Raw genomic sequence first — 17,478 nt, forward strand, 5'->3', positions numbered from 1 at the left:
GACCAAATCTCTCATAAATTTGTTCTCGGACAAAGTAATTTCATTGAGATTATCATATCCCCATAGTTCGGCTCCATACAGCGCCGAACCAACTGCTTTAGCCTGGTAGATCACTAATGCAGGAGTGATTGGCTTGCTCTTCGAGGAGCGATGTTCTTTAGCAATGGCCCCCGTGGCTCGTTTGTGGTTAAGCAGCATCTTGTGGATATGGGGTCTCCAGCTTAGGCTGTCGGAAATTCTAATTCCGAGATAATCAAATAATTTGACGTATTCCAGAGGGGCTCCATCAAACATGATGGCGACGCTGGATGATCTGTGCGATTTAAAAGAAAGAAACTTGGTCTTTAATGTATTGATGGTCAGACCTCTCAATGTGCAGAACAAATGGAATCTATCCAGAAGCTTTTGTAGGCCTGCTGGTGTCTTAGAAATTAGGAGGGTGTCATCTGCAAAGAGGAGGGTGGGGACTCTTTCGCCCGCCAGGGCAGGGGCCTCAGCTGGAATATCTTGCAAAAACTTCACCACTCCGTTCACAAATAAGGAAAAGAGGGTGGGTGCCAATACACAGCCCTGGTAACCGGGGGTGTTTGGGCTTTGTGTAATGAAAGAGGTGAGGAGAGGGCGGGGGTTCTTTGGAAAGAATTGGGCTGCCTAGTCGTGATGAAAGGGTTTGGAAATACACGGGACTTTGTGATAGTGTTGGCAGGGTTAATCCCGACTCTAGTCGTTGGTATGGACTTAAACCTAACTTGTGGGGGTAGGGTTGGCGGTGGGATCGGAATAGGAGTACAGGTGCCATTATGTGATTTAGATGGTATTAAAGGATTTTGGGCGTAAGAAGTAGCAGGTGGAGTAATTAATGGTTGCGTAGTAGATTTTTGAACAATTGACAGCAACTCCAATACCAATTTCTTTAGATCACTAATTTCTTGTCTCAAGGTCTTAATAGTTTCCGTTGTTAGCCCCGAGTCTGGTGATGCCCCTCCTAACTGATCTTGATGCGTCCCAGCCCCTTCTGGCACAACCCCAGATCCAGATCCCAAATCAATACATAAATTAGATGTTACAGATACATCAGTAATATCGGTTTTGTCATCATTATCATTATCGGCCAATACCTCAAAACGATTGTTACAAACAATGGCAATTGAGTCAAGAGGAGCTGAGTTAGCGGCAACAACAGAGAGACCTTGTTCCTCTAAGTTTAGCATTGAATTGACTATGTTACTCTGACAATCATCCCTTTCAGACGGTTGGTTTGGGATGGCCTTTTTGCTAAACATTTGAGGGATGATGACAGAACCTGAGCGAATTTTGCTTGGGGGCTGTAGGAGTGGGGGCGTGACATTTGAGTCTGGGTCTAGGATAATTGTGCAGTCGTCAACCAAAGACTCTATACGATCCAGGGCGGTGGTGGCAATGGATTTCCTACCAGCCTTTCTAGCCTTTTTCCTTTTTGCCACCCCACCAGTATTACTGACAGCACCCCCAATGGCGTCCAACATTTTCCTTTTACCCATCGTGGGCCACACTCTTAGCAAACAATAGCGAGCCGCTGACAAAGCTACAAAACGCAATTAGATAGCACAGGCCCCAAACATAGACACACAGTACCTTAGTCCTGAATCAGCAGGATTGATGGCGAATGAAGCGGCAAATGGGCAAAAGAGGGGTGGCCCAGCCCGGCCTACTCTGGCCCCTGACGGCCACAGACGGCCCGTCCTCTGCCCGGGCTCAGCCCGGCGCCGCCCGCGCGCGTCCCTCGACGTGGAGGGAGCCGCTCGATTTTAGCGCCTCCAGGCGCGGAAGTGGTGGTGATTGGGGGCGGTGACGCTAATGGGAACCCTGGGAGATGTAGTTCAGCGCTCCGTTTGTCAGGCGCAGCAAGCGCCGCCAGCAGCGGCAGCGGGAGGGAGAGCGTCCGCCTCTGAGGTTAGTCCTGCAACAGCTGGTCTCCCCGGTACCAAACCCCAGATAGGGGTGCTCCGTGCTTCTGGCAAATGCGATGTCACCCGCTCCACCGAGGGAGCCGCTCGATTTTAGCGCCTCCAGGCGCAGAAGTGGTGGTGATTGGGGACGGTGACGCTAACGGGAACCCTGGGAGCTGTAGTTCAGCGCTCCGTTTGTCAGGCGCAGCAAGCGCCGCCAGCAGCGGCAGCGGGAGGGAGAGCGTCCGCCTCTGAGGTTAGTCCTGCAACAGCTGGTCTTCCCAGTACCAAACCCCAGATAGGGGTGCTCCGTGCTTCTGGCAAATGCGATGTCACCCGCTCCACCGAGGGAGCTGCTCGATTTTAGAGCCTCCAGGCGCGGAAGTGGTGGTGATTGGGGGCGGTGACGCTAACCCTGGGAGCTGTAGTTCAGCGCTCCGTTTGTCAGGCGCAGCAAGCGCTGCCAGCAGCGGCAGCGGGAGGGAGAGCGTCCGCCTCTGAGGTTAGTCCTGCAACAGCTGGTCTCCCCGGTACCAAACCCCAGATAGGGGTGCTCCGTGCTTCTGGCAAATTCGATGTCACCCGCTCCACCGAGGGAGCCGCTCGATTTTAGCGCCTCCAGGCGCGGAAGTGGTGGTGATTGGGGGCGGTGACGCTAACGGGAACTCTGGGAGCTGTAGTTCAGCGCTCCATTTGTCAGGCGCAGCAAGCGCCGCCAGCAGCGGCAGCGGGAGGGAGAGCGTCCGCCTCTGAGGTTAGTCCTGCAACAGCTGGTCTCCCCGGTACCAAACCCCAGATAGGGGTGCTCCGTGCTTCTGGCAAATGCGATGTCACCCGTTCTACCGAGGGAGCCGCTCGATTTTAGCGCCTCCAGGCGCGGAAGTGGTGGTGATTGGGGGCGGTGACGCTAACGGGAACTCTGGGAGCTGTAGTTCAGCGCTCCGTTTGTCAGGCGCAGAAAGCACCGCCAGCAGCGGCAGCGGGAGGGAGAGCGTCCGCCTCTGAGGTTAGTCCTGCAACAGCTGGTCTCCCCGGTACCAAACCCCAGATAGGGGTGCTCCGTGCTTCTGGCAAATGCGATGTCACCCCTGAATAGCTCAAAATTACCTTTTGGGAAAGTTGCAGTTATTAGTAATCTGAAGACTGTGTAGGTGGACGTGGCCTCATTAATCAAGTCTTTTGCGTTCTCTTCTGAGTTCCTTAGGCTTATCCAGAAGCCTCAGGAACTCAGAAGATGGTTTGTGAGAATGTGGCCAGTCTTTTCCCGACTTACTACAACAGTAGTTACTACTTATTGGAGTCTTTGTGTGTAAGGAGCAGTCTTTCTGTGATATGGTGATCTCATCCGGATGGAGACCACATCAGTACAAACACAAAAGGCAGATCGTTATAGGGTGAATAACGGAGTCCACGTCAGCATCAGGGGGTCGATGCTTAAAGGAGGCGTTTTTTTTCTTCTTGATTTTGCCTACGCTCCAACTTGCTGCTCCCCTGCTGAGTTGTATCAGTTCTATTGTGTATTCAGTGGGTATGCTGCCAGTTTAAGAGTGGACAAGTGGACAATCCAACGCAAATTGCTACCAGAAAAGTAGGAAAACTCCTCATTAAGGCATGCCACATTTGCATGAGATAACTCCCAGAGAGGCTGCTGCTCTTGCTGCTGTGTGGTCATTGGCTGTGGTCAACACACTGTTGGCTGAGCAAAAGAAAAAAGCCGTTCTCAGGAGGGTAATTGCTGATCTTGCTTTCTTGGTGCCTGTGGGCACTTACAAATATGATTGTTGTTTCATGACTTGTATGGAGGCGTTTTATCATCTGTATTGATGAAGATTTTTAAGGCATCATCAATATTGCTGTATTAAGTCCAATCCTGTAAAATCCTCGTAACTTGCCTTCCTGTTGATAGTGTACGGTCAATACCTGCAAAGTGTCACATTTCATGTGAGAAACTACAGTATTGTTTAATGTTTTCCTGCGTCACCTCACAAAGCCAAAGTTGTCACAAACGCATATTTTCAGATGCGTTTTCAAGCCGCTTTTTTGCTTCCGTGTCTTCCATACTAAGTCAGTCTGAGGCCCGGTGTGACCTGCTAACCATCATAACATTTTCTCCCGCTCCGTTGAGACATTAGCTTGAGCACTATCAAGTGAAAGCATTATTATGCGGTTGAGAATCATATTGTATATGGTACTCATACTAGGATTCTTTGCATTGTAATACTAGAAAATGAGCACTAGAGGGAGCGCGGTTACCTGCTTTGAACACGGTTCTGCAGAAAATTATGAAGTAGAAATAACATTTCCATTCTCTCTCTCTATTATATTCGTGATTTTAACTAAAATAACAGTAGAGAAATAATTTTTTCCTAGCTGTACCTATACAGGGTTGGACTGGGAAAGAATATAGGCTCGGGTACCAAAATAAAAGTGCCCCCCCCATTAGTGAATTCGAAAGATTTGGGCAGTTTTCAACTATACTATATGGGTTTTGCAAGGTATGGAAGGGAGCATGGATTTGAGTTTAATGCAGGCAATGTTTGTTTTAATATCTGAGAAATCAACAGTGAAGACCGGTCCATGATTCTGAAAAGGGCCGGGCTCATAAATTCTAGATCAGTTCTAGACTCACTATCTGGTGGATCTATTTAGCAGCATGAAAGTGTGGAGGGGAGAAACTTTGACAGGAGTGACCGGTGGTCACAGGAGTGACCACTGTGCCTCTCGAGGCCGGGTCACCCCCTTGCTCCCTCGCCTGCTGCTGTTCCTGCTAGCCAGCCTCCTTGCCAGCCTCCTGCCTGCCGCCACCGACCGTCGCCCCCCCCAGCACCCCCGAGCGGCCCAGCCACAGCTGAGCCGCCCGCTCGCCACTTTTCCCGCCACTGGCCCCCTGCGGCCCCGCCCACCACCGGCCCATTGGCCCAGCCGCTCGCCCAGCCCAGCAGACCCGCCCTCCCGTCCCCCTTCTTATGACGCCCCCTGAGCGACTGCGCAGTGGACGTGCGCAGCGGGAGCACCGATTGAGCGCCGAAGGTGCGCCAAAGGTAAGCCCGTCTGCGCCCGTCCGCGCCTGGACCGCGCCCAGGGCCAGGACCCCTGGCCCCCGCACACCCCAGCTCACCCGCCGGACGTACGACGCCGCCACCCTCAACGCACTCAACAACGGCCGACTCCCGGGATGCTACCGAGCCACCCCGAGACGCACCCACGGACCCTTCTGCTGCAACTCCTGCAAATTCTCCTGCATCCGGACCTGCCCCGCACCAGCACCCGCCAAGCCGAACACCAGCAGCAACCACCTCAAGTGCATCCTACTCAACACCCGCTCCGTCCACAGACACACCATCGAACTCTGGAACCTCCTCGACACCACAGCTCCTGACGTCGCCTTCCTCACGGAAACCTGGATGAACGACTCCTCAGCGCCAGACACCGCCATCGCCATCCCAGAGGGTTACAAGATCACCCGAAGAGACCGAGGCAACCAGACTGGAGGAGGCATCGCCATCATCTACAGGGACACCATCCGCATCACGACCAATACCGACGACACCCTGACAACCGCCGAACACCTGCACTTCCAGATCCACACGGACCCCAAAACCACCCTCAGAGGCACCCTCATCTACCGACCCCCGGGACCATGCACACAATTCAGCGAAGACATCGCCGACTTCATCAGCCCGCACGTCCTCCCCTCCGCTGACTACATCCTCCTGGGGGACATCAACTTCCACCTGGAGAACAACAACGACCGCAACACCAACACCCTGCTTGACAACCTCGCCAACCTCGGACTCAAGCAGCTGGTGACCACCCCCACCCACCTCGCCGGACACACACTCGACGCTGTCTTCTCATCCAGCTAGGACATCGTCTTCAGCCACGCCACCGGACTCCACTGGACGGACCACAGCTGCGTCCACTTCACCTTCAGAAGATCCACGATCCACCACCACCAGCAACAGGTTGCTCGAAGAAACTGGAACAAGATCACAGCAGACCAGCTCGCCGCTTCCCTGAGCCAGCACCCTCCCACCAGCTCAGCGAACCCCAGCCAGGCCGCCGACAACCTCACGAAGTGGATCAGCAACTGCGCAGATGACCTCGCCCCACTGAGGACCCCGCCGAGCAGACCCGGCAGCAAGAAGGCCCCATGGTTCACCGACGAACTCAAGAGCTCCAAGAAGAACTGCCGAGCCCTCGAGAAAGCCTGGAGAAGGGAGCCAACACCGGACAACATGACCACCCTCAAGCTCGCCACCCGAAAGCACCATCAACTGATCCACGCCACCAAGAAAACAGCATTCAAGGACCGGCTGGACAACAATGCACACAACTGCAAGGAACTCTTCAAGATCGTGAAAGAGCTCTCCAACCCCAACGCCGGAAACAACGACATCACCCCGTCGCAAGACCTCTGCAACTCCCTCGCCTCCTACTTCCACAACAAGATCGCTGACATACACAACAGCTTTAGCCCACAAACAACGCTCCCAATGACCGCACCAACGCCCCCCACCACCACCCTCAGCGCCTGGACAACACAGAAGACACCATCTGCACGATGAACTCTATCCACTCCGGATCTCCGACCGACCCCTGCCCCCACCACGTCTTCAACAAGGCCGACGCTGTCATCGCACCCCACCTGCGGGACATCATCAACACCTCCTTCGACACCGCCACCTTCCCTGAGAGCTGGAAGCACGCCGAACTCAGCGCTCTACTAAAGAAACCAACAGCGGACCCCACCGAACTCAAGAATTACCGCCCCATCTCGCTCCTCCCGTTCCCAGCCAAAGTCATCGAGAAGACCGTCAACAAGCAGCTGGCCGCCTTCCTCGAGACGAATGGATCCCTCGACCCCTCACAGTCTGGCTTCCGAGCCAACCACAGCACCGAGACCGCCCTCATCGCTGCCACCGATGACATCCGAGCCCTGCTGGACAACGGCGAGACAGCGGCCCTCATCCTCCTAGACCTCTCCGCGGCGTTCGGCACTGTTTGCCACCGCACCCTAGTGCAGCGCCTCAGCAACATCGGAATCCAGGAGAAGGCACTGGAGTGGATCATCTCCTTCCTCGCTGGAAGGACACAGAGAGTCCGCCTACCTCCGTTCAGATCTGCAGCCACGGAAGTCATCTGCGGCGTCCCTCAGGGCTCCTCGCTCAGCCCCACCCTCTTCAACGTCTACATGAGCCCCCTTGCGGCCATCGCACGCCAACACAACCTCAACATCATCTCCTACGCGGACGACACCCAGCTGATCCTCTCCCCGACCAACGACCCAGCCGCCGCCAGAGCCACCTTCACGATGGGATGAAAGACGTAGCCGAGTGGATGACGACCAGCCGCCTGAAACTGAACTCCGACAAGACGGAAGTCCTCATCCTGGGCACCTCGCCCTCCGCCTGGGACGACTCCTGGTGGCCCTCCACCCTGGGCACCGCACCCAAACCGACAGACCACGCACGCAACCTGGGCTTCATCCTGGACACCTCCCTCTCCATGACCAGACAAGTCAACGCCGTCTCCTCGTCTTGCTTCAACATCCTGCGCATGCTACGTAAGATCTTCCGATGGATCCCCACCGAGACCAGGAAGACGGTCACCCAGGCCCTCGTCACCAGCCGACTGGACTACGACAACGTCCTCTACGCTGGTACAACCGCCAAGCTCCAGAAGAGACTCCAGCGGATCCAGAACGCCTCAGCCAGACTCATCCTCGACATCCCCCGACGCAGCCACATCTCCGGACACCTGAGAGACCTGCACTGGCTCCCCGTCAACAAGAGAATCACCTTCCGTCTCCTCACCCACGCACACAAAGCCCTACACGATCAAGGCCCGAGCTACCTCAACAACCGCCTCAACTTCTACGCTCCCAAACGCCATCTCCGATCAACCAGTCACGCCCTCGCCGTCGTCCCCCGCATCCGAAGAGCGACAACAGGAGGAAGGTCCTTCTCCTACCTGGCCGCCAAGACCTGGAACTCCCTCCCGACCGACCTGCGCCTGACCCAAGACCACCTCTCCTTCAGGAAGAAGCTCAAGACCTGGCTGTTCGAGCAATAGCGGCACCCCCCCCCATGCGCCTTGAGACCCTCTGGGTGAGTAGTGCGCTCTATAAATGTCTTTGATTGATTGATTGATTTTAGACTCATAGTAACCACATACAATTCCGTAAGGTTAGTCAATTTATTACAGTCAGCAATAACTGAACATATAGACACCTCAAGATTAGAGTGTAAACATACTTTGAAATCAGCATAAAGCCAAATCTGCGCACCCAGTGTAATCCATCCAGCATAAACAGAACGATTAGTTCAAGAAATAGAATGCAAAGGATCAAAGAGCATGAGTCCAAATTCCCCTGCATCGAGGGTTGATGAAAATAAAGCATTAATCTATCCCTACACTAACGCTAACATGGCATCCCTACTTTCGCATTCTCAAAGGAGGAGTGAAATAAAAGGTGTCAGCATGTGGAGTCTTCTTTAGAAGTCTCTCCACATCAATGGGTCAGGAAGCATGAAGCTACAGAGCTAGTTCTAAGAGGCTCTTTCTCCTAAGGCAGAGAAGGAAGAAGTTGGGCTCTTTCCTTGCTTGCATCGCATTATTACAGGTAACTTTTCTCAAGAGATCTTGCGATGAATCACGCCATGTGCTCCTTACACGATCCCATAGGTAGGTTTCCACTGGACAGCGATTCTCCTGAACTGCAACATTGATGACATTGATTCCCAAGCCTTCTCCGGTGTGAAACACAACAATTTCTCTTATCAACTTAAGCCATAAGCTCATGATGTATCCCCTTCTCTCCTCGCCTGACTAAGAAAGCAAAGACATTATTCTAGCTAACAAGGACGCTTCTTCCACCTGCAACACAAAACGTGAGAAAGAACAAAATCCACAGCTCACACGAAATTCAACTGTTAATTCTAAACGAGAGCTTACAGGGAGAAAAGCATTTTAGGCGTACAATTTCAGTTAACATAAGAGAAATGGCACATGAGCTTTACAAGTTTGCATAAGAAATAAAATATATTCAGTTAATATTACTACCTACATCTAAAGTAAAATGTTCATGAGCACATTAGACACATGAATAATTGTCAGCTGCACAACACAAATTCTTCACATCAATGTTTACATTTACCTTCTACAATATTTGCTCCACATTACATTCAAATGGCCTAGAATACATCACGTTTCACGTTATTACATCTCAAATTCTAACATTCCGTATTATGACGACAAAGGGTTATGTGTGGATGCGGACTACAGATGTGATTATAATGCACCCCAACAATTAAAATGTGTTTTCTACCACATCAATTGTATGGCCTAGATTCTCGGAGCTGTCACAGAATGCGGTGCAGCAGCCAAACATGTTGCGCTGTGTTGCGTGACAGGCAGAGAGCAGGAGAGCGCCATATTCACAAAGATATGGCTCGCTCCTCCCCTCTCCCTAGTGCCGGTGCTAATTTCACCTGTTGAGCGCCACGCACACACCTTAGGGCCATGGTGCTAGGATGTGTGCGCGAGTCTAGCATAGGTTTTATTCAGGAAGGCTATCCTTTCTGTGCAAAATACTATGCTTAGACAAGTGAAAACGCTTTCTGTGTCCTCCATACTAAGTCAGTCTCAGGCCTAGCAGCATGCATGCAAAGTTGGAAAAGCACGGAGAAATGAAAATATTTTTCTGTTTAACGCCTGCTTTTTAGTGGCGTTCACTTTTGGTGCTAAGCCCTTTCTAATGATGATTGAGAATAGGGTTTAGCGTAAAAAAGTATGGGTGGTAGCATGTGTACGCCCAACCCATGTAACTCCACATTGACACAAACTAATGCAAAGCAATGTTTTGTGCTGCTTTGCATTACTTTTCCATACAAACCAACGCAATTTGCGTTGGTTTGGGAACCCCAATAAAGGTTTAGCGTTGGTTTAGCTTTACAAAAGTAACACTAACCAGACGCTAAACCTTTGAGTCAGTCTCATCGCTCATTTGTCGCATGAGACCACTGTGGGATGTTAACCAAATGTTACGAATTCCACTCACATGAAAGTCAAAGGGGCATTACTAGGCAGCCATAATATGGCACAATTATATAAGCCCGCTACGGAAGCGGTTATCAAGGCAGGAGCAGGGGCTGACCTTGAGTCATGAACATGAATCTGAGTCAAATGAACTTGTTTTTACCTGATTTTCCTGTGCGGTGAAACATGACTTGTCCTTCCTCTAGGATGCTTTACCTCCCTATCTCCCAGGGCAAACCAGGTCTGCATTCCCAGGATGCAATGCTTTCCATTAAAAACTCATTTCTTGCTATATGATCCCAAAATCTATTCCAAATGGTAATGGTTGTTCACGGATGGAATGATGAGGGCAAACAAACGTCTGGTAATGCACCAGATAAATGCTGCATAGGTGAATTGAATTGACTTCAATGACGGTACTCATGGATTCGTATGTTCTGCATATATGCTGTTATTTTTTATTATTGTTATATTCATTTATTGAAAACTGAGGACGTCCTTTAGACCTTGGCGGCTGCTCTCCTGCACTGGTCTCTATCTACCATAACTGTGTCCTGCAGTGGTTAGGACACCAGGAGGATGACCATAACTGTGCCCTGCGGTGGTTAGGACACCAGGAGTACGACCATAACTGTGCCCTGAGGTGGCCAGGACACCAGGCCACAAGTTTCCGCTGGTTAGGAAGCTGATGCTCTGCCAGCAAAAACCCTGCAATTCCCCTAGCTCTAAATAGGGTGTGACCCCCATAGTCAGGGAATGCTCTCAATGGGTATTTTGAATCACATTTCCGTGGTGGCATGAACAGGTTTAAGCAGATGAGGATTAGGCATCAGGTAAATCAGTCAGGTATGTGATGATCCTCAGAGAAAGCCTGTAGTAATCAAAGACATGGCCAGTAGATGAGAATTGTAGATCACACACCTTGTAATCCAGTATTGAAATCTGTAGTCTTTGCTGAGGTCAATAGATGTAATGGTTCTTGGGATCTATACAGCCAGTGGAGGCTCCTCCACTATGGCAGAGGAGCGTCACTCCACTGTTTTTAAGCAGTGCGAAGAAGAAACATAAAGTGATAATAACTTTGCGTTATTATCATTTTATGCTTTGTGCTGCTTTGTGGGCGGGTGGGTGGGCGGGGCTGCTCTGATCTCGGAGCAGGGCAGGGGAGAAGTGGTTTGCCCATTCTTAAGTGCACAGTGACTGTCTGGTCAGCCCTCTTGGGCCGCCCAAAACAGTCTTGCATACTTTCCCTGTTCTCCATGCAGGCTGCATTACAGCCTGTGTGGAGAACATGCCCAGGCCCCCATTCCCTGGCTAAGCGTCCAACCAGGACACTCAGACCAATCACACCGCTGCACTGCAGCGCTGTGATTGATCAGGGGAGCCTGGGTGCTTGCCAATCACAACGCTGCATTGCAGCGTTGTGAATGGTCAGGGGGGCCTGCTTCCTGTTCATCCATGAGGAGAGCAGGAGCAGAGATGCAGGACTCGGCGGCATGGTAATTTAAAAAAATTGTTTTTTTTTTATATGCACAACCACCCACCCCGCATGACCCTCCCCCTCACACCCCTTCCCCCCTCACGCCCGCTCCGCCAATGCAAGCCATGCCAGCCACCACTGGATACAGCTCCATATATGCTCCAACATATAAAGAACAAAAAACTGAGAAAAGCAGCAGTATTAGACAGAACTATTCTGGAAAGTACACAAATACCAAATGCTAGAGCAGCACTGGACAACCTGACTATTTAAATATGAAAATCGATGGCTTTGAAAAAGACCTGGCAACTCTACAAATTGGAAGACATGTCTCTTGGAGGAAGGAGGCAGAATGTTATTCGCATCAGTCTCTGGATTATAGTTACCACCAACACCAGTAATTGGAAAAAAGTGGCAGATGAAACAGAGTGTGGTTTCATTTTTTCAATCTTTATCAACTTCCAAGACAGCTTAGTACTAGTAGTAGCACAATACCACCACCTTCATCCAGCACCCGTAAGCTGGGGAGAGGCAGATCACAATATATTCCAGGTGAAAGCCAGACCCGACAGCAGTCCTACTAGTGGCAGAATATCAAGAGACCAGTCGCATATCACCACCATCCATTATCAATTTATCAAACCGTGGATTGACCTTTGCTATACTTCAATCCGAATTATAAAAAATTTTCAGAATTTCATGCTCTAATATTTTGTTGCTTTAAACTCATGCCGGGGAACCATGGATGCTTTGGACTTCGGACCTCCTTCCACTTCTGGTCCTCAGTACTTGCCATCCAATCCATTAACTAGACTTTGAAAACTTCGGGCCTAGACTATATCAACCTGTAATCCTTCTACCAATGCCATGGTCTCTGCGTATTGTACATGTATCTGTGACACATGGCTTGTAAAGCGCTCTAGCCTGCGGTATATAAAACACTGAAAAGAAATAAATAAACAAATGCACTAATGCATTTTGAGGTCACATAGGCTGCTATTAACAATACCACAGGTCAAAAAGTCATAATGTTTCAAAGGCAAATTGTAATTCGCAAATGTCTGCAGTTTTCCCATTCACGCTGTACGCAATGTGAATTGTTAGGAAAATGGGGCATGAACTTGGCGTCTGTCCTTTCTGGCGGTTTGCAATAGAATGTAACAATACTTTGCAACAGCAATTACAGATGCAGAGCAATGATTGGATACAGGCACCCGAAAGGGAGTAGTATCAGGTTGCAAAGTGGTATGTGAGGTACAGCCTCCACTTGTGTACACTGTTGACTTTGAATGGAGCACACAGTGGTTCAAGGTGTAGTAAAGTGCCCCTTTTTGCATGGTTGCTCCCCACTTTCGGCCTGATGTTGATGCTCTTTGACTGAATGTTCCCTGGGTTCCTGCCAACCAGTACTCAGGGCCTGGTACCTTAACACATACACATGCCATTGCAGGCTGCGCATTTTGTTGGTCCCAACCTGTACCTATCAATCAATCAGGACATTTGTAGAGCGCGCTACTCACCCGCTAGGCGCTGGGGGGGGGGGGAGGGGCTGTTACTGCTCGAAGAGCCAGGTCTTGAGGTGCTTCCTGAAGGAGAGGTGGTCCTGGGTCAGTCGAAGGGGGGTGGGGAGGGAGTTCCACGTCTTCGCCGCCAGGTAGGAGAAAGATCTTCCTCCGGTGGTGGATCTGCGAATCCGTGGGACGGTGGCGAGGGCGGGGCTGGCGGAGCGGAGCTGGCGGGTAGGGGCATAGAACGTGAGACGGGTATTGAGGTATTCAGGGCTCGCGTCATGGAGAGCCTTGTGTGCGTGGGTGAGGAGTCTGAAGGTGATCCTCTTGCTGACGGGGAGCCAGTGCAGGTCTCGCAGGTGAGCAGAGATGTGGCTGTGTCGGGGAAGGTCCAGGATGAGTTGAGCGGCTGCGTTCTGAATGCGCTGGAGTCTTTGCTGTTGTTTGGCGGTGGTCCCAGCGTAGAGGGCGTTCCCGTAGTCCAGTCGGCTGGTGACGAGGGCCTGGGTGACTGTCTTCCTGGTTCCAGTGGGGATCCACCGGAAGATCTTTCGGAGCATGCGGAGGGTGTTGAAGCAGGAAGATGTGACGGCGTTGACTTACTTGGTCATCGTGAGGGAGGAATCAAGGATGAAACCCAGGTTGCGTGTGTGGTCCGTGGGTTTGGGAGCGGTGCCCAGAGCAGGGGGCCACCAGGAGTCGTCCCAGGCGGAGGGGGATGGTCCGAGGATCAGGACTTCCGTTTTGTCTGAGTTGAGTTTCAGACGGCTGAGCTTCATCCATTCCGCGACGTCTTTCATACCTTCCTGGAAGCTGGCTCTGGCGGTGGCTGGGTCGTTGGTGAGGGAGAGGATTAGTTGGGTGTCGTCGGCGTAGGAGATGATGTTCAGGTTGTGTTTGCGTGCGATGGCTGCAAGGGGGCTCATGTAGACATTGAAGAGGGTGGGGCTGAGCGAGGAGCCTTGGGGTACGCCGCAGATGATCTCGGTGGCTGCAGCGCGGAAGGGCGGGAGACGGACTCTCTGAGTTCTGTCGGACAGGAAGGAGGTGATCCAATCCAGGGCCTTCCCTTGGATCCCTGCGTGGTGGAGGCGGGTGGTCAGGGTGCGATGGCAGACCGTGTCGAATGTGGCCGACAGGTCGCGGAGGATGAGGGCGGCAGTTTCACCATTGTCAAGCAGGGTCCTGATGTCGTCGGTGGCTGCGATGAGGGCGGTCTTGGTGCTGTGGTTTGCTCGGAATCCGGACTGCGACGGGTCGAGGGAGCCGTTCGTCTCAAGGAAGGTGGTCAGCTGTTTGTTGACGGTTTTCTCGATGACTTTAGCGGGGAAGGGGAGGAGCGAGATGGGGCGGAAGTTCTTGAGGTCTGTGGGGTCCGCGGTGGGTTTCTTCAGGAGGGCGCTGATCTCTGCATGTTTCCAGCTCTCCGAGAATGCTGCGGACATGAAGGAGTTGTTGATGATGTCCCAGAGATGGGGTGCGATGATGGAGTCGGCTTTGTTGAAGATGTGGTGTGGGTAGGGGTCGGCTGGGGAGCCGAAGTGGATGGAGTTCATCATGAGGGTGGTGTCGTCCGTGCTGATGGGGTTCCAGGTGCACAGGGTGGTGGTGTTGACCAGTTGCTTGAGTCCGAGGTTGGCGAGGTTGTCTAGCAGGGTGGTCGTGTTGTTGTCCTTGTTGTTCTCCAGGTGGAAGTTGAGGTCTCCTAGGAGGATGTAGTCGGAGGAGGCGAGGGCGAGCGGGCTGATGAAGTCTGCGATGGCTTCGCTGAATTGTGTGCGTGGTCTCGGGGGTCTGTAGATGAGGGTTCCTCTGAGGGTGGTCCTGGGGTCGGCGTGTATCTGGAAGTGGAGGAGCTCAGCGGTGGTGAGGGTGTCGTCGGTGTTGGTCGTGACGCGGATGGTGTTTCTGTAGACGATGGCGATGCCACCTCCGGCTTGGTTGACGCGGTCCCTCCGGGTGATCTTGTAGCCGTCCGGGATGGCAATGGCTATGTCGGGGGATCAGGAGGCGTTCATCCAGGTTTCCGTGAGGAAGGCGACGTCTGGTGCTGTTGTGTCGAGGAGGTCCCAGAGTTTGATGGCGTGCCTGTGGACGGAACGGGTGTTGAGCAGGATGCACCTGAGGTGGTTGTTGTTGGTGCCTGTTCTGGCGAGCTCAGTGCAGGTCCAACGGCAGGTGAACTTGCAGTCGTGACAGGTGAAGGATCCATGGGTGCGTTTCGGGGTGGCTTGGTAGCAGGCTGGCTGTCGGTCGGTGTTGAGTGCGTGAAGGGCGGCGGCGTCGTATCTCCGTCGGGTGGGTTGGCTCTGGCGGGGGCCGGGGGGCCTGTCACTGGGTGCGGTCCAGGCTCGGACGGGCGCAGACGGGCTTGCCTTTGGCGCGCCTGCTGCGCGCGCCCGCTGCGCGCGTCCGCTGCGCTTCCGCGCGGCGCCCTCCATAAGAGGCGAAGTGGGAGGGAGGAGCAGCTGGGAGGCAGGAGCGGGGTGGCCAATGGGTGAGGGCACAGAAAGAAAAGGGGGCGGGGGTGGGTTCGCGGGGAGCAGCGGCGGGAAGCGGGAGGTGGGCGGGAAAAATGAGTGGCGAGAGGTGGGAGTAAATAAGCAGAACAACCAAGAAGCGCTGAAAAACCAGGTGCCAGGGGCACACCAGCGGCGACCCCTAGGCAGCGGCAACAGCAGACGGGCAGACACTGGCACCAGGAGGAGCCGTGCGTCGTGGGGAGTGACCTGAGGTCAGGTCACCCTAACCCTAACCCTACCTAACTGAAACACCCCCAAATTTAGTATTTAGGGGCAACCCCAAACCTTGCCTCCCCCGACAAAAACAGAGAAGAAGAAGGACCGAAGAGCCATGTTGAAGGAAGAAGTGGAGGACACCAACTAACTTGGCCATAGCCCTACCGACCTCGACCTGCTCCTGTGGAATCCCGGAATGCCCTGCAGCCAACAGCCCCCCAGAACCCGGAGGACCTGCCCTGCCTTCACTGAAAAGACTTTGTCTCCCATGAGCATCGGATTTGCTCACCAACAGACTCTGGCTCTGGCCAAATCCGCGAGTCTGGCCCAACACCATGAGGAGGTCTCCCTGGCGATCCTGACCTGGGAACTGGTGATCCCTGTCCTACTTCAAGTCTCCCGATGACACCTGCAGCCCCCTTCTGGAGGATCCCCCGAACGTGACCGGAGCCGGTAAGGAAAACACGATGCCAAAAGACACCACTGAACCGACGCCCCCTGGCATTGGGTGGCCCAACCGACCGTGTCCCAGTATCCCTCGACATCCAAACTTACCTCTCCAACCAGTGGTCACCTACAAAAGATCTTCGTCCCCAAGCCTGCAGTGTTTGTTGAAACTGGAGAATTCATATTGAAAACAACAGGGCACCCGATGCCAAAACAGCACCCTGCACCCGGTCGCCCCTATGCCGTTGTGGGTGCACTTTGTGTGCTAACTTGATCTTGCGGCCTGCTCATGAGCAGCCACCAACCGGAGCCCCGCAATCCCCCACTGGATAACAATGGGCCTCAGTACTCTGCACCCCGCCACCCTTGTGCCGTTGAGTGTGCTCTTGGAGTATATCCTTGACCCTGAGGAGCTCGGTTCTAACCCCAGGAACCCAACTCCCAAAACCAAGTACTTACCCCTAAACTGATAACTTCATTTCCTCCCATAGGATTGCATTGACTGCTTTCCTGTGACAAAAGTTATAAGTGTGGAGTTGAAAATTCTATGAAATGTCATACAAGTGGGTTTTGATAACACATTGCATTACTTGCCTTTATCCAGGAAATGTCCCATTGTGCTATCCAGGTATACCACACTGAGTAAGCAAAGTAATCTGAAAAGTAATCCAACACGCTATTCACAAACTAATTACAAAGTAACTGTATAGTAATTTCAACTGTTTATGAACATTTGACTTACCTGTGACCAAATCAATTGCATTCAACTGCATTTCAACAGTATTCAGCTGCATTATTCTTGCGAAGTACCATTACACTAACCTGTGCCAGGCCTTGCTTGGTTGTAGAACTAAAATGCAACTGAATAATATTTTTACACAAAACAAATTGGTCAGAGTTCAGTCTTTGAGTGTGTGACATAATTTCCTGCCTCAATGTGTACAATAAATGCTTACCAATACCCTCTGATAAAGCTTTACTGCTTGCCGAGTAAGTTATTATCTACTTTAACCTCTGTAAGCCTTTGGGGATCCACTGCACACTGTGCAAACTATACCTTACTTTGGTATAGTATATACAGAGCCAGCTTCATGCACAAGGTATCCCTGCATATGCTCCCTCAATGTGCCTTGTGTCATGGCAGTTCTTTTCTAAATGTCCCTTTAATTAGAGGAGCGGCTATAACAATTTTATTTTTGACTTTGAATGCAGGGATAGAGGTCTGCTGTTTCTCGCAGGTCTTCAACCCTTCACTTCTAGCCTTTTTCGACTGGATGCTCAGATAGATTTCTGCCTCATTAATATTAATCAGGCAGGATTCAGTGAATTGTACCAAA

The sequence above is a fragment of the Triturus cristatus genome, chromosome 9 (assembly GCF_964204655.1).
Source record: "Triturus cristatus chromosome 9, aTriCri1.1, whole genome shotgun sequence".
Taxonomy (NCBI): domain Eukaryota; kingdom Metazoa; phylum Chordata; class Amphibia; order Caudata; family Salamandridae; genus Triturus; species Triturus cristatus.